The 27,600-nt window shown below is 37.8% G+C and overlaps 1 protein-coding gene and 1 long non-coding RNA gene across 3 annotated transcripts in view; one reads left to right on the forward strand and one right to left on the reverse strand.

Moving 5' to 3' along the window:
• The window catches only part of LOC127988026 (SLAM family member 9-like), a 291,317-nt gene that overhangs the window by 165,260 nt on the left and 98,457 nt on the right, over positions 1 to 27,600 (forward strand). The window lies entirely within an intron of this gene.
• LOC127987146 (uncharacterized) lies at positions 8,171 to 24,461 on the reverse strand. Of its 2 annotated transcripts, none has more exons than XR_008161060.1 (3): positions 24,165 to 24,461; positions 11,166 to 11,618; positions 8,171 to 9,272 (listed from the first exon to the last, which is right to left on the reverse strand). It is a non-coding gene; the product is annotated as an uncharacterized LOC127987146 (long non-coding RNA). The 2 variants fall into 2 exon arrangements; XR_008161059.1 differs by lacking the exon at positions 24,165 to 24,461 and adding an exon at positions 23,046 to 23,510 and having other exon boundaries at positions 11,166 to 12,404.

Below are 27,600 nucleotides of genomic sequence, written 5' to 3' on the forward strand. Positions count from 1 at the left end.
TGACCTCATGACCCAGTCAGCATTTTTGTACAATGGTCAAGTCTTAACTTATCCATTTCTGTATTGCATTTGTGTTTGATATTTCTCATGGGTATTTCATAATTTTCGACTTTGAGTTAAAATAGTTTGAGTTAAAACTCTTTTTTAGTGCATTTCATCTGTAAAAGAAAACATGCCTAATAATTCTGCACACATGAATATAAGGAGTTTTTCTCTTCCAGCTTTCCTGGACTATTGTATAACACTCATAAATGATTAAATAAAAAATAATGGTAGTTATTAAGATTGATATGGTTTGGAATTGGTAAAATGTGCTTGGAAAAAAATCACAAAACAATGTTTTAATGTTTAAGTTTGGAATATTAACTGACATGAATGAATGCTATATAAATATTGTACATGTTAACATAATATTTATAAATGAAATCTTATTGTAAAGTGTTACTAAATATATATATATATATATATATATATATATATATATATATATATATATATATATATATATATTGTTCTGTGAATGTGATTTTAAAGTCTAGATGATTCGGATTAACCCTTTAACTGCCATATCCTTTAAAACCTCACTGCCAGAGGGATATTGTGAATGCATGTGCCCGCTGGTCACAGTTTACCTGATGCCACCGGGGTGGCGATGGCATTGGTGGCTTGAGCCCGCCATCGCTGCTTGCAGCTATATTTATTATTTATTCTTCTAATTTTTTTCCAAGGTTTCGGGGGCTTTTGGGGTCCTTAACATGCTTAAAAAGTCTTGAAAATTGGCACACACATTGGAACCTGCGGCCATTAGGGCCGGGCAGAGACTGATACACGGGCGTGGCACAGGGGCTCTACAGCGCCCCCTGGAATACTGAGGGCCATATATCATACATACTTGCACGTAGACACACGAAACTCGGTACACATGTAGATCTCATCAAACCAAACAACTTTCGTACTGCATGTCATAGGCTCCGCCCAACAGGAAGTTGGCTATTTTGGGTTTAGTAGTCATATTTTTCGTCAAAGTTGTGGGGGCTTTTGGGGTCCTTAACATACTCAAAAACTCTTGAAAATTTGCACACACTTTGGAATCTGTGGCCTTTAGGAGCCTGCAGAAGCTGGGACCCGGGCGTGGCACAGGGGCTCGACGGCGCCCCCTGGATCACAGTCAGAAATGTTGATGTATAGCTCACACATACTTGCCAATATTCATATGAAACTCAGTACACATATAGATCTTATTGTGCCGAACAACTTTCGTATTGAATATCATAGGCTCCGCCCAACAGGAAGTCAGCTATTTAGAGTAATGTAAAAAGCGCATTCTCTGGAATTTGAAATACTTGTCATAGGTTTTTTACTCGATTGCCGCCAAACTCGGTCAGCATGATCTCAAGACATTGGGGACGAAAAATTGCCAGGGGATTTTTGATATCTCAAACGGTTTGCTCGTGGCGAGGCTTTGAAATTATGGCGAGAAATGAGAAACAGGAAGTGTCTAATACCATCCACATACATTTCCTAATTTTAATCAAACTTCATCAGATTATTCATTGTATGATGTCGATCGCATATATGTGACTATTAGGAGTCAAAGTTATAGCGCCACCAAGTGGCAGCAGGAAGTGTGTCATTTTCAAAATGCTTTGAATTCAGCATCTTATTTTTACTCGATTTGCTTCAAACTTCATCAGAATAATGTTAAAACACAGCCGATATAAATCTGCTGGGGGGATATTGATATCTAAAAATATTGGTGCCGTGGCAACATGTCAAACTGGAATACTTCTCAGGTGATTTTGAGGCATATAACATACTTAGAATTTCATCAAACTCAGAACACATATCAGTATTAGTGACAGCTAGACACTGGCAAAATTTCATAAGAGGGCGTGGAAGAGGCACTCTATAGCGCCACCTTTTGTCAAAAGTGGGGGGGTTAGTTTTAGCTACAGACACCAAACTCAGTACAAAAATTGTTCTTATCAAGATGGACAACTTTCTAATTCACAGTCATCAGCTACGACCAACAGGAAGTCGGCTATTTTGATTTGAATGTGGATTGTTTTTTACATTTAGCTGTGAATTAATGCATACTGCTCAGAGAAGAGTAACACTATACACACCAAACTTGGTGTACATGTTGAAAAAACATTGAGGAACTTAAATTGTGAATGGGTTTTGGATAGCTTGGATGGTTTTGTCGTGGGGATTTTTTTAAATGACAATAAAGATGGAATTATTAATTTTCCTGCATTTTTTAATTCCAAACACTTCAAAACCTTTTTTCATACAGAAAAAAAGTTATTCTGAGTAAATATGCATAGTTTCATGACTTTACAACACTGTATGGATAACAGAAAATTAAAAAACTGTCAGACATCTCATCTCACTGTGTCCCTCTGTTTGAGTGTGTGTGCTTAGACTTCCATTGTCTGAGAGAAATAGCGCCCCTACAGGTGCAGTTACCGGACTAAAAAAGGGAGGAGACTGTCTTTTGGTTTCACTTTTAAATCGGTTAAAATACAAATAAATACTTGGATTTAATTCACACTGACAAGCTAAACCAACATATATGATTATTATCAGGTCAGGGCTCATTAATAATTGATGTGTGGTCAGTGATACGTGAGAAACACGAGAGATGAATCACCGCTCTGAGCAGGAGCTTGTGGAATGATGAGCTCAGAAAAAAACGAGTTTATTCTTGTTTTAAAGCTATTTAAAATAAAGTATTGCAGCAATATCACACAATTCACCAATTAGAGCACACCAAGAGCTAAATTAAGATGTTTTTGAACTGTTTGTGTGAAAATGAAATATTTGCGGCTGCCTATCTGAAATCACTGCCTCCGATCAGCGCGCACAGTGTCACAAGTTCAAAACTAACGAATTTATTCTTGTTTAAGAGCTTTTTAAAATAAATTATTGCCATAAATGCACACAATACACCCATTATAACACAACACGAGCTAAATGCAGGTGTTTGTGACCCGTTTATGTGCGCAAGACTGTTTGAAAGCGCGACTGGCAGAATAACATGTATCTCTGGAGCTGCAGGATTCTGCCTTTCGTCGTAAGAACGAACACATCACGGACAAGATTATTTCAAAATACATAATAGCTTGGCTAATATAAACGAAAACAGCCACGTGAACATAAACTGTTGAGAATTAAATCTGAAGTGGATCTACTGGATTTTAATATTAAGTGACCGCATATACCAGCTGCTTCTGTCTTCAATTTTAATCTATATAAAAAATTAAACTCATTCATCTTGACTGCTTTTTTAATGTGTGTACGTATTTATTTATTATTTTGCTCTAACAAGACTTAATCTATATTTAATTAAATCAATTACATTTTATTTTACATTTGATTTGTCCATTTCTGCATCTAAACGCCTAAAAACCTAAAACATGCCTTATTATACTATTGTTAGCAATTTCTTTATCGTCCAATTTATCTGGTGTACACGCTTTTATTTTCATAATAAACTTGTTTGTTAGATTATACACAGTTACAGTGGTCTATAATAAATATTGACAGGTTTTATTCAAGCTGTTTAGAATGATTGCCGTAGGCAAATTTTTAAAAATGTAAATCCCCCCCCCCCCCCAAAAAAAAATTTTAAATAAATAAAAAACATTGGAAAAGAATAACTTGTACTTTTTTATACATTTTGTATAGTTTCATAGTTTATGCATTATAGTTATAAAAACCTCTGACATCCTGTGACATGATATTTATTTGAATTTACATAATCTAATGGATGTAACAGTAAATCTGTTCAGCTCACAGATCAAGACTAAGCTGTAATGCAAGCAGAACTTTCACAAATGCTTGTAGGCAAATAAAATCATTACAAAACACTTACAAATCATTTAAGGGATTTGATAACACTGTAAAATAATATTTAATTTGTTAACATTAGCAAATGCATTGATAACACTTTATAATAACTTCACTCATTTGTAAATAGTCAGTTCATGCTTCATAAAGCCTTGTCCCAATATTAATAGTCAGTAGTAGTTTATAAATACAGCTATAAATAGCTTGTTCTTGGTTTATAAGCACATTTATTAAAAAGGAGAGTAAAGGGTCAGTTGTCTTCCTATGAAAAATAAAAAAAATGAAAATAAACAAACAACAACAGATTGATACAGAACTCAGAAATGTTATTGTGGATTTATGATAAACTCAGCCTGTAAATGAATTCATTCTCCTCCAAGAAGACACAAGTAGTTCACACCAAACTTTTTTAACATGAAGCCAATATACTGAAGATATTAAATTGCGAATGGGTTTAGGATACCTTAAATGGTGTGGCCATAGCGATTTATTAAAATAACATAAAAAATACAATAGTAATTTTACTATATCTTTAAAATTTTTAATTCCAACTCTTCATAATTTTTTATATACGTAGAAGTCATCATTTGAAGGAAGCACAGTAAGTTTCATAGCTTTATCATTTTCAAGAGCCAGCATAAAATTAAAACTATCATAACATATAAATCAAGCTTGCAATTCTTAGTACCAATAATGGCCACCAGATGGAGCTATAGGATTACTTTTAAATAATTATTGTAGAAACAAGTATGATTTAAATCATTTATAGAAATCTTTCAAAGAAAATATAATATGAATTTTATGTATTTTACTGATAAAATGACCCTCACTTAATTAGAATAACAAGCTGAAGTATTGTGAACTGTATATTAAGAATAATTCTTTATAGGCTTTATGGACAGATACGTTTTGAGTGACTCTTGAAGGTTCAGCACCACATCCTCTTTTACCAGTTTAAAGAATGTATCTTACAGAACAGGTGCAGATGAATTTTGAATGGCTTGAATGGTTTTGTCGTGGTGATTTTTTGAAATAACAGTAAAAAAGTAACCAGTAAATGTCTTTAATTTTTTTAAGTGCAGCTTCTAAACGCTTCAAAAAAATGTACACATAGAAGACAAGTCATTCTGAGGAAATATGCATGGTTTCATGACTATACAACACTATATGGATGATAGAAAATTAAAAAACTATCATACATCTGATGTCACTCTGTCCCTCTGTCACTGTGGGTAATGTGTGTTTGTGTGTGTGTTAAGTGAATTAGGTGTGAAACTATCAGGAAGCATTTAGTCTCCAGTGCCAACATTTTACAGAACTGCCACTTTCCTGGAGTCTCAGAATTACAATGTGTCAGGTTCTGAGAAATCAAAGATTCCAAAAAATGATTTAATTAGAATACCATGAAGTATTGTGAAATACTATATATTAAGACTTTATATATAGGCTTTATGAACAGATTAGAGTGACTCGTGAAGGACCAGCAGCACCTCCTCTTGTCTGATGGTTTGAGGAATATATCTTCCAGAATCCGGGATTAAGATTTAGGAGCTCATTTTTATTCCACCTCCTTTCCTGAAAGTCTGTCTTGCAGAATTGACTAAAAATTTATCTTCACATTAATTCCTAATTATTTTGCAATTATTTTTGTCAGTCCTTCTTGACCTGTTTTTTTTTCTTCTTCTTTTCTGACCTCATGACCCAGTCAGCATTTTTGTACAATGGTCAATTCTTAACTTATCCATTTCTGTATTGCATTTGTGTTTGATATTTCTCATGGGTATTTCATAATTTTCGACTTTACAGTTTGAGTTAAAACTCTTTTTTAGCGCATTTCATCTGTAAAAGAAAGCATGCCTAATAATTCTGCACACGAATATAAGGAGTTTTTCTCTTCCAGCTTTCCTGGACTATTGTATAGCACTCATAAATGATTAAATAAAAAATAATGGTAGTTATTAAGATTGATATGGTTTGGAATTGGTAAAATGTGCTTGGAAAAAAATCACAATAAAACAATGTTTTAATGTTTAAGTTTGGAATATTAACTGACATGAATGAATGCTATATAAATATTGTTCATGTTAACATAATGTTTATAAATGAAATCTTATTGTAAAGTGTTACTAAAGTTATATATATATATATATATATATATATATATATATATATATATATATATATATATATATATATATATATATTGTTCTGTGAATGTGATTTTAAAGTCTAGATGATTCGGATTAACCCTTTAACTGCCATATCCTTTAAAACCTCACTGCCAGAGGGATATTGTGAATGCATGTGCCCGCTGGGCACAGTTTACCTGATGCCACCGGGGTGGCGATGGCATTGGTGGCTTGAGCCCGCCATCGCTGCTTGCAGCTATATTTATTCTTATTCTTCCGCTTCTCCAAAATGAATCGCATTTTTGAGGACTTAAACATGCTCAAAAAGTCATGAAACTTTGCACACGCGTAAAACCAGGTGAAAATTTTCGTCTGATATAGGATTCAGAAGAGGGTGTGGCAAAATGGCTCGACAGCGCCACCTATACGAAGAAAATCAACAGCCTTCGAGCTATGTTTCACGTACATGCACGAAAATTGGCACACATATGTAACACACCAATACCTACAAAAAAGACTCTTGGAGCAAAATTCTAAAACCAACAGGAAGTCGGTTATTTGTAATATTATGAGCAAATTTTGTGTAATTTTGGTCATTTCCATATGTTGTATTTTAACAAACTCCTCCTAGAGATTTCTTCAAATCAACACCAAATTTGGTATGCCTAATCTAAAGGCCTTTGCGATGTTAAATTGCGAAGATCTTGAGTTTTCGTTGAAGGGCGTGTCCGTGGCGGCCTGGCGAATTTCGATGATTCGCCATGAAAAATGAAGTTGCTATAACTCAGACATACAATGTCCAATCTGCCCCAAACTTCACATGTTTGATGAGACTCCGAACCTGAACAGATTGACATGCCCATATTCAGTTATAGTCATAGCGCCACCTATTGGCAACAGGAAGTGACATATTTTACGCTGCGACAAACTCCTCCTAGAAATTTTATGACATCAGTGTCTTTTTTGTAGTCAGTCTAATCTAAAGGCCTGTGCGATGTTCAGTTGTAAAGATCTTGAGTTTTCGTTAAAAGGCTTGTTCATGGCGCCGTGACGAAGTTCAATGTCTCGCCATGGGAATAAAAGATGTTATAACTCAGGCATAAAATGTCCGATCTTCCCCAAACTTCACATGTGTGATAAGAGTCCTGGCCTGAACAGATCTGCAGGCCAATATTCCATCCGGTGTGGCAGTATGGCTCTATAGCGCCACCTATACACTTTCAAAGGAGTGCGCCTCGAGCTATGTTTCACGTACATGTACAAAAATTGGTACACACATGTAACACTCCAATACCTACAAAAAAGTCTCTTGGTACGAAATCCGGATCCCAACAGGAAGTCGGTTATTTTGAATTTTCCCTTCAAAATTGGTGTTGTTTTTGCCATTTTCAGGGGTTGTATTTTAACGAACTCCTCCTAGAGATTTATTCAGATCAACACCAAACTTGGTCAGTGTAATCTAAAGCCCTTTGCGATAATAAATTGCGAAGGACTTGAGGTTTCGTTAAAGGGCGGGTCCATGGCGGCCTGACAAATTTCGATGTTTCGCCATGAAAAAGGAAGTTGCTGTAACTCAGACATACAATGTCCAATCTGCCCCAAACTTCACATGTTGGATAAGACTCTTGACCTGAACAGATCTACATGCCAATATTCAGTTATAGTCATAGCGCCACCTATTGGCAACAGGAAGTTACATATTTTACACTGCGACAAACTACTCCTAGAAATTTTATGACATCAATGTCTTTTTTGTGGTCAGTCTAATCTAAAGACCTGTGTGATGTTTAGTTGTGAAGATCTTGAGTTTTTGTTAAAAGGTGTGTCCATGGCGCTGTGATGAAGTTCGATGTCTCGCCATGGGAATAAAAGATGTTATAACTCAGGCATAAAATGTCCGATCTTGCCCAAACTTCACTTGTGTGATAAGGGTCCTGGCCTAAACAGATCTGAAGGCCAATATTCCATCGAATGTGGCAAAATGGCTCGATAGCGCCACCTATACACTTTCAACGGAGTGCGTATACACTTTAAACGGAGTGCGCCTCGAGCTATGTTTCACGTACATGTACAAAAATCGGTACACACATGTAACACACCAATATCTACGAAAAAGTCTCTTGGTACGAAATCCGAATCCCAACAGGAAGTCAGTTATTTCGAATTTTCTCTGCAAAATGAGTGTTGTTTTGGCCATTTTCAGGGGTTGGACTTTAACGAACTCCTCCTAGAGATTTATTCAGATCAACACCAAACTTGGTCAGTGTAATCTAAAGCCTTTTGCGATCTAAAATTGCGAAGATCTTGAGGTTTCGTTAAAGGGCGTGTCCATGGCGGCCTGACAAATTTCGATGTTTCGCCATGAAATAGGATGTTGTTGTAACTCAGGCATAAAATGTCCAATCCTCTCCAAACCTCACATGTTCGACAAAAGTCCTGCCCTGAACACATCTGAAGGCCAATATTCCACTATAATGATAGCGCCACCTGCTGGCAACAGGAAGATTGGCACATGTATGGAATAAACATTGATATATTCTACTTATATTTATGAGTTTAAACGCATATTTCTCACCGTTCACCTATTAACTAAAGCCACTCGCTGCCGGTGAGCCCGGGTGCGAGGGCCCGTTCATCGCTGCTTGCAGCTTTAATTAGGGCCCGAGCACCGATGGTGTGAGGACCCTATTGTATCTGCTCTGTTTATTATTATTATTCTTATTCTTCCGCTTCTCCAAAATGAATCGCATTTTTGAGGACTTAAACATGCTCAAAAAGTCATGAAACTTTGCACACGCGTAAAACCAGGTGAAAATTTTCGTCTGATATAGGATTCAGAAGAGGGTGTGGCAAAATGGCTCGACAGCGCCACCTATACGAAGAAAATCAACAGCCTTCGAGCTATGTTTCACGTACATGCACGAAAATTGGCACACATATGTAACACACCAATACCTACAAAAAAGACTCTTGGAGCAAAATTCTAAAACCAACAGGAAGTCGGTTATTTGTAATATTATGAGCAAATTTTTTGTAATTTTGGTCATTTCCATATGTTGTATTTTAACGAACTCCTCCTAGAGAGTTCTTCAAATCAACACCAAATTTGGTATGCCTAATCTAAAGGCCTTTGCGATGTTAAATTGCGAAGATCTTGAGTTTTCGTTGAAGGGCGTGTCCGTGGCGGCCTGGCGAATTTCGATGATTCGCCATGAAAAATGAAGTTGCTATAACTCACACATACAATGTCCAATCTGCCCCAAACTTCACATGTTTGATGAGACTCTGAACCTGAACAGATTTACATGCCCATATTCAGTTTTAGTCATAGCGCCACCTATTGGCAACAGGAAGTGACATATTTTACACTGCGACGAACTACTCCTAGAAATTTTTTGACATCAATGTCTTTTTTGAGGTCAGTCTAGTCTAAAGGCCTGTGCGATGTTCAGTTGTGAAGATCTTGAGTTTTTGTTAAAAGGCGTATCCATGGCGCAATGACGATGTTCGATGTCTCGCCATGGGAATAAAAGATGTTATAACTCAGGCATAAAATGTCCGATCTTCCCCAAACTTCACATGTGTCATAAGAGTCCTGACCTGAACAGATGTGCAGGCCAATATTCCACCGGGTGTGGCAGAATGGCTCGATAGCGCCACCTATACCCTTTCAACGGAGTGCGCCTCGAGCTATGTTTCACGTAGATGTACAAAAATTGGTACACACATGTAACTCACCAATACCTACAAAAAAGTATCTTGGTACAAAATCCGAATCCAAACAGGAAGTCAGTTATTTTAAATTTTCCCTGCAAAATTGGTGGTGTTTTTGTCATTTTCAGGGGTTGTATTTTAACGAACTCCTCCTAGAGATTTATTCAGATCAGCACCAAACTTGGTCAGTGTAATCTAAAGCCCTTTGCGATGTTAAATTGCGAAGGACTCGAGGTTTCGTTAAAGGGCGTGTCCATGGCGGCCTGACAAATTTCGATGATTCGCCATGAAAAATGATGGTGCTTTAACTCAGACAATGTCCAATCTGCCCCAAACTTCACTTGTTTGATAAGACTCTTGACCTGAACAGATCTACATGCCAATATTCAGTTATAGTCATAGCGCCACCTATTGGCAACAGGAAGTGACACATTTTACACTGTCACAAACTACTCCTAGAAATTTTATGACATCAATGTCTTTTTTTGTGGTCAGTCTAATCTAAAGACGTGTGTGGTGTTTAGTTGTGAAGATCTTGAGTTTTTGTTAAAAGGCATGTCCATGGCGCCATGACGAAGTTCGATGTCTCGCCATGGGAATAAAAGATGTTATAACTCCGGCATAAAATGTCCAAACTTGCCCAAACTTCACATGTGTGATAAGGGTCCTGGCTTGAACACATCTGAAGGCCAATATTCCATTATAACGATAGCGCCACCTGCTGGCAACAGGAAGATTGGCACACATATGGAATAAACTTTGATATATTGCACTTATATTTATGAGTTTAAATGCATATTTCTCAACGTTCACCTTTTTACTAAAGCCACACGATGGCGGTGAGCCCGGGTGCGAGGGCCCGTTCATCGCTGCTTGCAGCTTTAATTATTATTATTATTCTTCTTCTTCTTCTCCCGAATGAATCGCATTTTTGAGGGCTTTAACATGCTCAAAAAGTCATGAAACTTTGCACACGCGTCAAACCTGGTGAAAATTTTCGTCTGATATAGGATTCAGAAGAGGGTGTGGCAAAATGGCTCGACAGCGCCACCTATGCCAAGAAAATCAACAGCCTTCCAGCTATGTTTCACGTACATGCACGAAAATTGGCACACATATGTAACACACCAATACCTACAAAAAAGACTCTTGGAGCGAAATTCTAAACCCAACAGGAAGTCGGTTATTTTTAATATTATGAGCATATTTTGTGTAATTTTGGTCATTTCCATGTGTTGTATTTTAACGAACTCCTCCTAGAGATTTATTCAAATCAACACCAAATTTGGTATGCCTAATCTAAAGGCCTTTGCGATGTTAAATTGCGAAGATCTTGAGTTTTCGTTGAAGGGCGTGTCCGTGGTGGCCTGGCGAATTTCGATGTTTCGCCATGAAAAATGAAGTTGCTATAACTCACAAATACAATGTCCAATCTGCCCCAAACTTCATATGTTTGATGAGACTCCGAACCTGAACAGATTGACATGCCCATATTCAGTTATAGTCATAGCGCCACCTATTGGCAACAGGAAGTGACATATTTTACGCTGCGACGAACTACTCCTAGAAATTTTATGACATCAATGTCTTTTTTGTGGTCAGTCTAATCTAAAGGCCTGTGCGATGTTCAATTGTGAAGATCTTGAGTTTTCGTTAAAAGGCTTGTTCATGGCGCCGCGACGAAGTTCGATGTCTCGCCATGGGAATAAAAGATGTTATAACTCAGGCATAAAATGTCCGATCTTCCCCAAACTTCACATGTGTGATAAGAGTCCTGGCCTGAACAGATCTGCAGGCCAATATTCCAGCGGGTGTGGCAGAATGGCTCTATAGCGCCACCTATACACATTCAACGGAGTGCGCCTCGAGCTATGTTTCACGTACATGTACAAAAATTGGTACACACATGTAACACTCCAATACCTACAAAAAAGTCTCTTGGTACGAAATCCGGATCCCAACAGGAAGTCGGTTATTTTTAATTTTCCCTTCAAAATTGGTGTTGTTTTTGCCATTTTCAGGGGTTGTACTTTAACGAACTCCTCCTAGAGATTTATTCAGATCAACACCAAACTTGGTCAGTGTAATCTAAAGCCATTTGCGATGTTAAATTGCGAAGGACTTGAGGTTTCGTTAAAGGGCATGTCCATGGCGGCCTGACAAATTTCGATGTTTCGCCATGAAAAAGGAAGTTGCTGTAACTCAGACATACAATGTCCAATCTGCCCCAAACTTCACATGTTGGATGAGACTCTTGACCTGAACAGATCTACATGCCCATATTCAGTTATAGTCATAGCGCCACCTATTGGCAACAGGAAGTGACATATTTTACACTGCGACAAACTACTCCTAGAGATTTTATGACATCAATGTCTTTTTTGTGGTCAGTCTAATCTGAAGGACTGTGCAATGTTAACTTGTGGAGATCTTGAGTTTTTGTTAAAGGGCGTGTCCATGGCGCCATGACGAAGTTCGATGTCTCGCCATGGGAATAAAAGATGTTATAACTCAGGCATAAAATGTCCGATCTTGCCCAAACTTCACATGTGTGATAAGGGTCCTGGCTTGAACACATCTGAAGGCCATTATTCCATTATAACGATAGCGCCACCTGCTGGCAACAGGAAGATTGGCACACATATGGAATAAACTTTGATATATTGCACTTATATTTATGAGTTTAAATGCATATTTCTCAACGTTCACCTTTTTACTAAAGCCACACGATGGCGGTGAGCCAGGGTGCGAGGGCCCGTTCATCGCTGCTTGCAGCTTTAATTAGGGCCCGAGCACCGAGGTGCGAGGACCCTCTTGTATCTGCTTTGTTTTTTATTAGGGCTCAAGCCTGGAGGGCGAGAGCCCTATTGTTTTCCTTAGGATTATTTGTTATTATTATTATTATTATTTATTATTATTATTTTTCTTCAAGGTTTCGGGGGCTTTTGGGGCCCTTAACATGCTTAAAAAGTCTTGAAAATTGGCACACACATTGGAACCTGCGGCCATTAGGGCCGGGCAGAGACTGATACACGGGCGTGGCACAGGGGCTCTACAGCGCCCCCTGGAATATGGAGGGCCATATATCATACATACTTGCACGTAGACGTACGAAACTCGGTACACATGTAGAACTCATCAATACAAACAACTTTCGTATTGCATATCATAGGCTCCGCCCAACAGGAAGTTGGCTATTTGGGGTTTATTATTCATATTTGTCGTCAAAGTTGTGGGGGCTTTTGGGGTCCTTAACATACTCAAAAACTCTTGAAAGTTTGCGCACAATTTGGAATATGTGGCCTTTAAGAGCCTGCAGAGGCTGGGACACGGGCGTGGCACAGGGGCTCTACAGCGCCCCCTGGAACACAGTCATAAATGTTGATGTATAGCTCACACATACTTGCACGTATTAATATGAAACTCAGTACACATATAGATCTCATCGTGCCGAACAACTTGCGTATTGCATGTCATAGGCTCCGCCCAACAGGAAGTCAGCTATTTAGAGTTATGTAAAAAGCGCATGCTCTGGAATTTGAAATACTTGTCATAGGTTTTTTACTCGATTGCCGCCAAACTCGGTCAACATGATCTCAAGACACTGGGGATGAAAAATTGCCAGGGGATTTTTGATATCTCAAACGGTTTGCTCGTGGCGAGGCGTTGAAATTATGGCGAGAAATGAGAAACAGGAAGTGTCTAATACCATCCACATACATTTCCTGATTTTAATCAAACTTCATCAGATTATTCTTTGTATGATGTCGATCGCATATATGTGACTATTAGGAGTCAAAGTTATAGCGCCACCAACTGGCAGCAGGAAGTGTGTCATTTTCAAAATGCTTTGTATTCAGCATCTTATTTTTACTCGATTTGCTTCAAACTTCATCAGAATAATGTTAAAACACAGCCTATATTAATCTGCTAGGGGGATATTGATATCTAAAAATATTGTTGCCGTGGCAACATGTCAAACTTGAATACTTCTCAGGTGATTTTAAGGCATATAACATACTTAGAATTTCATGAAATTCAGAACACATATCAGTATTTATGATAACTAGACACTGGCAAAAGTTCATAAGAGGGCGTGGAAGAGGCACTCTATAGCGCCACCTTTTGTCAAAAGTGGGGGGGGTTAGTTTTAGCTACAAACACCAAACTCGGTACAAAAATTGTTCTTATCAAGACGGACAACTTTCTAATTCACAGTCATCAGCTACGATCAACAGGAAGTCAGCTATTTTGATTTGAATGTGGATTTTTTTTTACATTTAGCTGTGAATTAATGCATACTGCACAGAGGAGAGTAACACTATACACACCAAACTTTGTCTACATGATGCCAAAACATTTTAAACAACTTAAATTGCCAAAGGATTTTGGATAGCTTGAACGGTTTTGTCGTGGTGATTTTTTTAAATGACAGTAAAAATGGAATTATTAATTGTCCTGCATTTTTAAATTCCAAACACTTCAAAACCTTTTTTCATACAGAAAAAAAGTCATTCTGAGTAAATATGGATAGTTTCACGACTTTACAACACTGTATGGATAACAGAAAATTAAAAAACTGTCAGACATCTCATCTCACTCTGTCCATCTGTTTGAGTATTATGTGCTGAGACTTACATTGTCTGAGAGAAAATGCGCCCCTACAGGTGCAATTCCTGAAAGGGAAATTCGACTGAAAGGGAGGAGACTCTCTTTTAGTTTCATTTTTTAATCGGTTAAAATACAAATAAATACTTAGATTTAATTCACACTGACAAGCTAAACCAACATATATGATTATTACCGGGTCAGGGCTCATTAATAATTGATGTGTGGTCAGTGATACGTGAGAAACACAGAGATGAATCACGCTCTGAGCAGGAGCGTGTGGAATGATGAGCTCAGAAAAAACGAGTTTATTCTTGTTTTATAGCTTTTAAAATTAAAATATTAAAGCGATATTACACAATTCACCAATTAGAACACACCAGGAGCTAAATTCAGATGTTTTTGAACTGTTTGTGTGAAAATGAAATATTCGCGGCTGCCTATCTGAAATCACTGCCTCCGATCAGCGCGCACAGTGTCACAAGTTCAAAACAAACGAATTTATTCTTGTTTAAGAGCTTTTTCAAATAAAATATTGTCATAAATGCACACAATACACCCATTATAACACAACACGAGCTAAATGCAGGTGTTTGTGACCCGTTTAAGTGTGCAAGACTATTTGAAAGCGCGACTGGCAGAATAACATATCTCTGGAGCTGCAGGATTCTGCCTTTCGTCGTAAGAACGAACACATCACGGACAAGATTATTTCAAAATACATAATAGCTTGGCTAATATAAACGAAAACAGCCACGTGAACATAAACTGTTGAGAAATAAATCTGAAGTGGATATACTGGATTTTAATATTAAGTGACCGCATATACCAGCTGCTTCTGTCTTCAATTTTAATCTATATAAAAAATTAAACTCATTCATCTTGGCGGCTTTTTTAATGTGTGTACGTATTTATTTATTATTTTGCTCTAACAAGAATTAATCTATATTTAATTAAATCAATTACATTTTATTTTACATTTGATTTGTCCATTTCTGCATCTAAACGCCTAAAAACATAAAACATGATCTATTATACTATTGTTAGCAATTTCTTTATCGTCCAATTTATCTGGTGTACACACTTTTATTTTCATAATAAACTCGTTTGTTAGATTATACACAGTTATAGTGGTCTATAATAAATATTGACAGGTTTTATTCAAGCTGTTTAGAATGATTGCCGTAGGCTAATTTTTTAAAATGTAAATCCAAAAAACAAAATAAAAAAATAAATAAAATAAAAAATAAATAAATAAAAAACACTGGAAAAGAATAACTTGTACTTTTTTATACATTTTGTATAGTTTCATAGTTTATGCATTATAGTTATAAAAACTAACAAATTTAGCCACTCACATAGAAATCTTAGGCCTTATCCTTTTCTGACAGTTTTAGGAATTTTTAAAAATCCTAAAAAACCTTATTTGTGCTGCAAATAATAATTTCAAACTAATTTAAAACTGACCTCTGACATCCTGTGACATGATATTTATTTGAATTTACATAATCTCATGGATGTAACAGTAAATCTGTTCAGCTCACAGATCAAGACTAAGCTGTAATGCAAGCAGAACTTTCACAAATGCTTGTAGGTCAATAAAATCATTACAAAACACTTACAAATCATTTAAGGGATTTGATAACACTGTAAAATAATGTCTAATTTGTTAACATTAGCAAATGCATTGATAACACTTTATAATAACTGCACTCATTAGTAAATAGTCAGTTCATGCTTCATAAAGCCTTGTCCCAATATTAATAGTCAGTAGTAAGCAGTTTATAAATACAGCTATAAATAGCTCATTTATTAAAAAGGAGAGTAAAGGGTCAGTTATCTTCCTATGAAAAATAAAAAAAATAAAAATAAACAAACAACAACACTGATTGATACAGAAATCAGAAATGTTATTGTGGATTTATGATAAACTCAGCCTGTAAATGAATTAATTCTCTTCCAAGAAGACACAAGTAGTTCACACAAGACTTTTTTTTAAATGAAGCCATATACTGAAGATGTTAAATTGCAAATGGGTTTAGGATACCTTAAATGGTGTGGCCATAGAGATTTATTAAAGTAACATAAAAAAAAATACAATAGTTATTTTACTATATCTTTAAAAATTTTAATTCCAACTCTTCATAATTTTTTATATACGTAGAAGTCATCATTTGAAGGAAGCACAGTAAGTTTCATAGCTTTATCATTTTCAAGAGCCAGCATAAAATTAAAACTATCATAACATATAAATCAAGCTTGCAATTCTTAGTACCAATAATGACCACCAGATGGAGCTATAGGATTACTTTTAAATAATTATTGTAGAAACAAGTATGATTTAAATCATTTATAGAAATCTTTCAAAGAAAAATAATATGAATTGTATGTATTTTACTGATAAAATGACCCTCACTTTATTAGAATAACAAACTGAAGTATTGTGAACTGTATATTAAGAATAATTCTTTATAGGCTTTATGGACAGATAAGTTTTGAGTGACTCTTGAAGGATCAGCACCACATCCTCTTTTCCCACTGTTTAAAGAATGTATCTTACAGTACAGGTGCGGATGAATTTTGAATGGCTTGAATGGTTTTGTCGTGGTGATTTTTTGAAACAACAGTAAAAAAGTAACCAGTAAATGTCTTTTATTTTTTTAAGTGCAGCTTCTAAACACTTCAAAAAAATGTACACATAGAAGACAAGTCATTCTGAGGAAATATGCATAGTTTCATGACTATACAACACTATATGGATGATAGAAAATTAAAAAACTATCATACATCTGATGTCACTCTGTCCCTCTGTCACAGTGGGTAATGTGTGTGTGTGTGTGTATGTGTGTGTGTGTGTGTGTGTGTGTGTGTGTGTGTGTGTGTGTGCGTGTGTGTGTTAAGTGAATTAGGTGTGAAACTATCAGGGAGCATTTAGTCTCCAGTGCCAACATTTTACAGAACTGCCACTTTCCTGGAGTCTCAGAATTACAATGTGTCAGGTTCTGAGAAATCAAAAATTCCAAAAAATGATTTGATTAGAATACCATGAAGTATTGTGAAATACTATATATTAAGACTTTATATATAGGCTTCATGAACAGATTAGAGTGACTCGTGAAGGACCAGCACCACCTCCTCTTGTCCAATGGTTTGAGGAATATATCTTCCAGAATCCGGGATTAAGATTTAGGAGCTCATTTTTATTCCACCTCCTTTCCTGAAAGTCTGTCTTGCAGAATTGACTAAAAATTAATCTTCACATTAATTCCTAATTATTTTGCAATTATTTTTGTCAGTTCTTCTTGACCTGTTTTTTTTCTTCTTCTTCTTTTCTGACCTCATGACCCAGTCAGCATTTTTGTACAATGGTCAAGTCTTAATTTATCAATTTCTGTATTGCATTTGTGTTTGATAGTTCTCATGGGTATTTCATAATTTTCGACTTTGAGTTAAAACAGTTTGAGTTAAAACTCTTTTTTATAGCACATTTCATCTGTAAAAGAAAACATGCCTAATGATTCTGCACACATGAATATAAGGAGTTTTTCTCTTCCAGCTTTCCTGGACTATTGTATAGCACTCATAAATGATTAAATAAAAAATAATGGTAGTTATTAAGATTGATATGGTTTGGAATTGGTAAAATGTGCTTGGAAAAAAACCACAATAAAACAATGTTTTAATGTTTAAGTTTGGAATATTAACTGACATGAATGAATGCTATATAAATATTGTTCATGTTAACATAATGTTTATAATTGAAATCTTATTGTAAAGTGTTACTAAATATATATATATATATATATATATATATATATATATATATATATATATATATATATATATATTGTTCTGTGAATGTGATTTTAAAGTCTAGATGATTTGGATTAACCCTTTAACCGCCATATCCTTTAAAACCTCACTGCCAGAGGGATATTGTGAATGCATGTGCCCACTGGACACAGTTTACCTGATGCCACCGGGGTGGTGATGGCATTGGTGGCTTGAGCCCGCCATCGCTGCTTGCAGCTATATTTATTATTATTCTTCTTCTTCTTCTTCTCCCGAATGAATCGCATTTTTGAGGGCTTTAACATGCTCAAAAAGTCATGAAACTTTGCACACGCGTCAAACCTGGTGAAAATTTTCGTCTGATATAGGATTCAGAAGAGGGTGTGGCAAAATGGCTCGACAGCGCCACCTATACCAAGAAAATCAACAGCCTTCCTGCTATGTTTCACGTACATGCACGAAAATTGGCACACATATGTAACACACCAATACCTACAAAAAAGACTCTTGGAGCGAAATTCTAAACCCAACAGGAAGTCGGTTATTTTTAATATTATGAGCATATTTTGTGTAATTTTGGTCATTTCCATGTGTTGTATTTTAACGAACTCCTCCTAGAGAGTTCTTCAAATCAACACCAAATTTGGTATGCCTAATCTAAAGGCCTTTGCGATGTTAAATTGCGAAGATCTTGAGTTTTCGTTGAAGGGCGTGTCCGTGGCGGCCTGGCGAATTTCGATGATTCGCCATGAAAAATGAAGTTGCTATAACTCACACATACAATGTCCAATCTGCCCCAAACTTCACATGTTTGATGAGACTCCGAACCTGAACAGATTGACATGCCCATATTCAGTTATAGTCATAGCGCCACCTATTGGCAACAGGAAGTGACATATTTTACGCTGCGACGAACTACTCCTTGAAATTTTATGACATCAATGTCTTTTTTGTGGTCAGTCTAATCTAAAGGCCTGTGCGATGTTCAGTTGTGAAGATCTTGAGTTTTCGTTAAAAGGCTTGTTCATGGCGCCGCGACGAAGTTCGATGTCTCGCCATGAGAATAAAAGATGTTATAACTCAGGCATAAAATGTCCGATCTTCCCCAAACTTCACATGTGTGATAAGAGTCCTGGCCTGAACAGATCTGCAGGCCAATATTCCACCGGGTGTGGCAGAATGGCTCTATAGCGCCACCTATACACTTTCAACGGAGTGCGCCTCGAGCTATGTTTCACGTACATGTACAAAAATTGGTACACACATGTAACACTCCAATACCTACAAAAAAGTCTCTTGGTACGAAATCCGGATCCCAACAGGAAGTCGGTTATTTTGAATTTTCCCTTCAAAATTGGTGTTGTTTTTGCCATTTTCAGGGGTTGTACTTTAACGAACTCCTCCTAGAGATTTATTCAGATCAACACCAAACCTGGTCAGTGTAATCTTAAGCCCTTTGCGATGTTAAATTGTGAAGATCTTTAGATTTCGTTAAAGGGCGTGTCCATGGCGGCCTGACAAATTTCGATGTTTCGCCATGAAAAAGGAAGTTGCTGTAACTCAGACATACAATGTCCAATCTGCCCCAAACTTCACATGTTGGATGAGACTCTTGACCTGAACAGATCTACATGCCCATATTCAGTTATAGTCATAGCGCCACCTATTGGCAACAGGAAGTGACATATTTTACACTGTGACAGACTATTTCTAGAAATTGTATGACATCAATGTCTTTTTTGTGGTCAGTCTAATCTAAAGACCTGTGTGATGTTTAGTTGTGAAGATCTTGAGTTTTTGTTAAAAGGCGTTTCCATGGTGCCGTGACGAAGTTCGATGTCTCGTCATGGGAATAAAAGATGTTATAACTCAGGCATAAAGTGTCCGATCTTGCCCAAACTTCACGTGTGTGATAAGGGTCCTGGCCTGAACAGATCTGTAGGCCAATATTCCATTGGGTGTGGCAAAATGGCTCGATAGCGCCACCTATAAACTTTCAACGGAGTGCATATGCAAATTCAATGGAGTGTGCCTCGAGCTATTTTTCACGTACATGTACAAAAGTCGGTACACACATGTAACACACCAATACCTACAAAAAAGTCTCTTGGTACGAAATTCGAATCCCATCAGGAAGTCGGTTATTTAGAATTTTCTCTGCAAAATTGGTGTTGTTTTTGCCATTTTCAGGGGTTGTACTTTAACAAACTACTCCTAGAGATATATTCAGATCAACACCAAACTTGGTCAGTTAAATCTAAAGGAATTTGCGATGTTAGATTGCAAAGATTTTGAGGTTTCGTTAAAGGGCGTGTCCATGGCGGCCTGACAAATTTCGATGTTTCGCCATGAAAAAGGAAGTTGCTGTTACTCAGATTTACAATGTCCAATCTGCCCAAACTTCACATGTTAGATAAGACTTCTACCCTTAACAGATCTACATGCCCATATTCAGTTATAGTCATAGCTCCACCTGCTGGCAACAGGAAGTGACATGTTGTATGCTGTGACAAACTACTCCTAGAATTTTTTTGAGATTAATGTATTTTTTTGTAGTCAGTCTAATCTAAAGGCCTGTGCAATGTTAACTTGTGGAGATCTTGAGTTTTTGTTAAAGGGCGTGTCCATGGCGTCATGACAAATTTTGATGTCTCGCCACAGCAAGAGAAGTTGTTGTAACTCATGCATAATTTGTTCGATCTTCCCCAAACTTCACATGTTCAATAAGAGTCCTGCCCTGAACACATCTGAAGGCCAATAGTCCATTATAATGAGAGCACCACCTACTGGCAACACAAAGATTGGCACAAATATGGAGTAAACTTTGATATATTCCACTTATATTTATGAGTTTAAATGCATATTTCTCACCGTTCACCTATTTACTAAAGCCACTCGCTGCCGGTGAGCCCGGGTGCGAGGGCCCGTTCATCGCTGCTTGCAGCTTTAATTATTAGGGCCCGAGCACCGATGGTGTGAGGACCCTCTTGGAATTGCTCCGTTTATTATTATTATTATTATTAGGGCCCGAGCACCGAGGTGCGAGGACCCTCTTGTATCTGCTTTGTTTTTTATTAGGGCCCGAGCACCGATGGTGTGAGGACCCTCTTGGAATTGCTCCGTTTATTATTATTATTATTATTATTCTTCTTCTCTAAGATGAATCGCATTTTTGAGGGCCTAAACATGCTCGAAAAGTCATGAAACTTTGCACACACCTCAGAACTGGCGACAATTTACGTCTGATATGGGTTTCAGAAGTGGGTGTGGCAAAATGGCTCAACAGCGCCACCTATACACGTTCAACGGTGTGCGCCTCGAGCTAGGTTTCATGTACATGTATGAAAATCGGTATACACATGTAACTCTCCAAAACCTACAAAAAAGTCTCTTGGAGCAAAATCCGAAACCCAACAGGAAGTCGGTTATTTCTAATATTATGAGCAAATTTTGTGTCATTTTTGTCAATTCCATGCGTTGTATTTTAACGAACTCCTCCTAGAGATTAATTCAGATCAACACCAAATTTGGTATGCCTAATTTAAAGGCCTTTGCGATGTTAAATTGCGAAGCTTTTGAGTTTTCGTTGAAGGGCCTGTGTGTGGCGGCCTGGCGAATTTCGATGATTCGCCATGAAACAGGAAGTTGCTATAACTCAGACATACAATGACCAATCTGCCCCAAACTTCACATGTTTGATGAGACTCCTGTCCTGAACGGTTTGACATGACCATATTCAGTTATAGTCATAGCGCCACCTATTGGCAACAGGAAGTGACATATTTTACACTGCGACAAACTACTCCTAGAAATTTTTGACATCAATGTCTTTTTTGTCGTCAGTCTAATCTAAAGGCCTGTACGATGTTAAATTGAGAAGATCTTGAGTTTTCGTTAAAGGGCGTGTCCATGGCGCCATGTCAAAGTTCGATGTCTCGCCATGGGAGTAGAAGTTGTTGTAACTCAGTCATAAAATATCAGATCTTGCCCAAACTTCACATGTTTGATGAGAGTACTGACCTGCACACATCTGGAGGCTAATATTCCATTGGGTGTGGCAAAATGGCTCGATAGCGCCACCTATACGTTTTCAATGGAGTGCGCCTCGAGCTACATGTCATGTACATGTACGAAAATCGGTAAACATATGTAACACACCAATAGCTACAAAAAAGTCTCTTGGTACGAAATCCGAATCCCAACAGGAAGTCGGTTATTTTTAATTTTCCCTGCAAAATTGGTGTTGTTTTTGTCATTTTCAGGGGTTGTATTTTAACAAACTCCTCCTAGAGATTTACTCAGATCAACACCAAACTTGGTCAGTGTAATCTAAAGCCCTTTGCGATGTTAAATTGCGAAGGAATTGAGGTTTCGTTAAAGGGCGTGTCCATGGCGGCCTGACAAATTTCGATGATTCGCCATGAAAAATGATGGTGCTATAACTCACACATACAATGTCCAGTCTGCCCCAAACTTCACATGTTTGATAAGACTCTTCACCTGAACAGATCTACATGCCAATATTCAGTTATAGTCATAGCGCCACCTATTGGCAACAGGAAGTGTCATATTTTACGCTGCGACAAACTACTCATAGAAATAGTATGACATCAATGTCTTTTTTGTGGTCAGTCTAATCTAAAGACCTGTGTGATGTTTAGTTGTGAAGATCTTGAGTTTTTGTTAAAAGGTGTGTCCATGGCGCCATGACGAAGTTCAATGTCTCACCATGGGAATAAAAGATGTTATAACTCAGGCATAAAATGTCCGATCTTGCCCAAACTTCACATGTGTGATAAGGGTCCTGGTTTGAACACATCTGAAGGCCAATATTCCATTATAACGATAGCGCCACCTGCTGGCAACAGAAAGATTGGCACACATATGGAATAAACTTTGATATATTGCACTTATATTTATGAGTTTAAATGCATCTTTCTCAACGTTCACCTTTTTACTAAAGCCACACGATGGCGGTGAGCCCGGGTGCGAGGGCCCGTTCATCGCTGCTTGCAGCTTTAATTATTATTATTCTTCTTCTTCTTCTTCTTCTTCTTCTCCCGAATGAATCGCATTTTTGAGGGCTTTAACATGCTCAAAAAGTCATGAAACTTTGCACACTCGTCAAACCTGGTGAAAATTTTCGTCTGATATAGGATTCAGAAGAGGGTGTGGCAAAATGGCTCGACAGCGCCACCTATACCAAGAAAATCAACAGCCTTCCAGCTATGTTTCACGTACATGCACGAAAATTGGCACACATATGTAACACACCAATACCTACAAAAAAGACTCTTGGAGCGAAATTCTAAACCCAACAGGAAGTCGGTTATTTTTAATATTATGAGCATATTTTGTGTAATTTTGGTCATTTCCATGTGTTGTATTTTAACGAACTCCTCCTAGAGAGTTCTTCAAATCAACACCAAATTTGGTATGCCTAATCTAAAGGCCTTTGCGATGTTAAATTGCGAAGATCCTGACTTTTCGTTGAAGGGCGTGTCCGTGGCGGCCTGGCGAATTTCGATGATTCGCCATGAAAAATGAAGTTGCTATAACTCACACATACAATGACCAATCTGCCCCAAACTTCACATGTTTGATGAGACTCCGAACCTGAACAGATTGACATGCCCATATTCAGTTATAGTCATAGCGCCACCTATTGGCAACAGGAAGTGACATATTTTATGCTGCGACGAACTACTCCTAGAAATTTTATGACATCAATGTCTTTTTTGTGGTCAGTCTAATCTAAAGGCCTGTGCGATGTTCAGTTGTGAAGATCTTGAGTTTTCGTTAAAAGGCTTGTTCATGGCGCCGCGACGAAGTTCGATGTCTCGCCATGTGAATAAAAGATGTTATAACTCAGGCATAAGATGTCCGATCTTCCCCAAACTTCACATGTGTGATAAGAGTCCTGGCCTGAACAGATCTTCAGGCCAATATTCCACCGGGTGTGGCAGAATGGCTCTATAGCGCCACCTATACACTTTCAACGGAGTGCGCCTCGAGCTATGTTTCACGTACATGTACAAAAATTGGTACACACATGTAACACTCCAATACCTACAAAAAAGTCTCTTGGTACGAAATCCGGATCCCAACAGGAAGTCGGTTATTTTGAATTTTCCCTTCAAAATTGCTGTTGTTTTTGCCATTTTCAGGGGTTGTACTTTAACGAACTCCTCCTAGAGATTTATTCAGATCAACATCAAACTTGGTCAGTGTAATCTAAAGCCCTTTGCGATAATAAATTGCGAAGGACTTGAGGTTTCGTTAAAGGGCGGGTCCATGGCGGCCTGAAAAATTTCGATGTTTCGCCATGAAAAAGGAAGTTGCTGTAACTCAGACATACAATGTCCAATCTGCCCCAAACTTCACATGTTGGATAAGACTCTTGACCTTAACAGATCTACATGCCAATATTCAGTTATAGTCATAGCGCCACCTATTGGCAACAGGAAGTTACATATTTTACACTGCGACAAACTACTCCTAGAAATTTTATGACATCAATGTCTTTTTTGTGGTCAGTCTAATCTAAAGACCTGTGTGATGTTTAGTTGTGAATATCTTGAGTTTTTGTTAAAAGGTGTGTCCATGGCGCCGTGATGAAGTTCAATGTCTCGCCATGGGAATAAAAGATGTTATAACTCAGGCATAAAATGTCCGATCTTGCCCAAACTTCACTTGTGTGATAAGGGTCCTGGCCTGAACAGATCTGAAGGCCAATATTCCATCGAGTGTGGCAAAATGGCTCAATAGCGCCACCTATACACTTTCAACGGAGTGCGTATACACTTTAAACGGAGTGCGCCTTGAGCTATGTTTCACGTACATGTACAAGAATCGGTACACACATGTAACACACCAATATCTACGAAAAAGTCTCTTGGTACGAAGTCCGAATCCCAACAGGAAGTCAGTTATTTGGAATTTTCTCTGCAAAATTAGTGTTGTTTTGGCCATTTTCAGGGGTTGTACTTTAACGAACTCCTCCTAGATATTTATTCAGATCAACACCAAACTTGGTCAGTGTAATCTAAAGCCTTTTGCGATCTTAAATTGCGAAGATCTTGAGGTTTCGTTAAAGGGCGTGTCCATGGCGGCCTGACAAATTTCATTGTTTCGCCATGAAATAGGATGTTGTTGTAACGCAGGCATAAAGTGTCCAATCCTCCCCAAACCTCACATGTTCGATAAAAGTCCTGCCCTGAACACATCTGAAGGCCAATATTCCATTATAATGATAGCGCCACCTGCTGGCAACAGGAAGATTGGCACATATATGGAATAAACATTGATATATTCTACTTATATTTATGAGTTTAAACGCATATTTCTCACCGTTCACCTATTAACTAAAGCCACTCGCTGCCGGTGAGCCCGGGTGCGAGGGCCCGTTCATCGCTGCTTGCAGCTTTAATTATTATTATTATTATTAGGGCCCGAGCACCGAGGTGCGAGGACCCTCTTGTATCTGCTTTGTTTTTTATTAGGGCTCAAGCCTGGAGGGCGAGAGCCCTATTGTTTTCCTTAGGATTATTTGTTATTATTATTATTTTTCTTCAAGGTTTCGGGGGCTTTTGGGGCCCTTAACATGCTTAAAAAGTCTTGAAAATTGGCACACACATTGGAACCTGCGGCCATTAGGGCCGGGCAGAGACTGATACACGGGCGTGGCACAGGGGCTCTACAGCGCCCCCTGGAATACTGAGGGCCATATATCATACATACTTGCACGTAGACACACGAAACTCGGTACACATGTAGATCTCATCAAACCAAACAACTTTTGTACTGCATGTCATAGGCTCCGCCCAACAGGAAGTTGGATATTTAGGGTTTAGTATTCATATTTTTCGTCAAAGTTGTGGGGGCTTTTGGGGTCCTTAACATACTCAAAAACTCTTGAAAATTTGCGCACACTTTGGAATCTGTGGCCTTTAGGAGCCTGCAGAGGCTGGGACCCGGGCGTGGCACAGGGGCTCTATGGCGCCCCCTGGAACACAGTCATAAATGTTGATGTATAGCTCACACATAATTGCTCGTATTAATATGAAACTCAGTACACATATAGATCTCATCGTGCTGAACAACTTTCGTACTGCATGTCATTCGGCTCCGCCCAACAGGAAGTCAGCTATTTAGAGTTATGTAAAAAGCGCATGCTCTGGAATTTGAAATACTTGTCATAGGTTTTTTTGCCGATTGCCGCCAAATTTGGTCAACATGATCTCAAGACATTGGGGATGAAAAATTGCCAGGGGATTTTTGATATCTCGAACGGTTTGCTCGTGGCGAGGTGTTGAAATTATGGCGAGAAATGAGAAACAGGAAGTGTCTAATACCATCCACATACATTTCCTGATTTTAATCAAACTGCATCAGATTATTTGTTGTATGATGTCGATCGCATATATGTGACTATTAGGAGTCAAAGTTATAGCGCCACCAACTGGCAGCAGGAAGTGTGTCATTTTCAAAATGATTTGAATTCAGCATCTTATTATTACTCGATTTGCTTCAAACTTCATCAAAATAATGTTAAAACACAGCCGATATAAATCTGCTGGGGGGATATTGATATCTAAAAATATTGTTGCCGTGGCAACATGTTAAACTGGAATACTTCTCAGGTGATTTTGAGGCATATAACATGCTTAGAATTTCATCAAACTCAGAACACATATCAGTATTTATGATAACTAGACACTGGCAAAAGTTCATAAGAGGGCGTGGAAGAGGCACTCTATAGCGCCACCTTTTGTCAAAAGTGGTGGGGTTAGTTTTAGCTACAGACACCAAACTCGGTACAAAAATTTTTCTTATCAAGACGGACAACTTTCTAATTCACAGTCATCAGCTACGATCAACAGGAAGTCAGCTATTTTGATTTGAATGTGGATTTTTTTTTACATTTAGCTGTGAATTAATGCATACTGCTCAGAGGAGAGTAACACTATACACACCAAACTTTGTCTACATGATGCCAAAACATTTTAAACAACTTAAATTGCCAATGTATTTTGGATAGCTTAAACGGTTTTGTCGTGGTGATTTTTTTAAATGACAGTAAAAATGGAATTATTCATTTTCCTGCATTTTTAAATTCCAAACACTTCAAAACCTTTTTTCGTACAGAAAAAAAAGTCATTCTGAGTAAATATGGATAGTTTCACGACTTTACAACACTGTATGGATAACAGAAAATTAAAAAACTGTCAGACATCTCATCTCACTCTGTCCCTCTGTTTGAGTATATGTGCTTCAGACTTCCATTGTCTGAGAGAAATAGCGCCCCTACAGGTTCAATTCCCGGACTTTTACTTTCACTTTTAAATCGGTTAAAAATACAAACAAATACTTAGATTTAATTCACACTGACAAGCTTAACCAACATATCTGATTATTACCGGTTCAGGGCTCATGGATAAATTATTTCTGGCCAGAGATACGTGAGAAATAGGAGAGATGAATCACCGCTGTGATCACGAGCGTC

This window comes from Carassius gibelio, chromosome B22 (genome assembly GCF_023724105.1).
Source record: "Carassius gibelio isolate Cgi1373 ecotype wild population from Czech Republic chromosome B22, carGib1.2-hapl.c, whole genome shotgun sequence".
NCBI lineage: Eukaryota > Metazoa > Chordata > Actinopteri > Cypriniformes > Cyprinidae > Carassius > Carassius gibelio.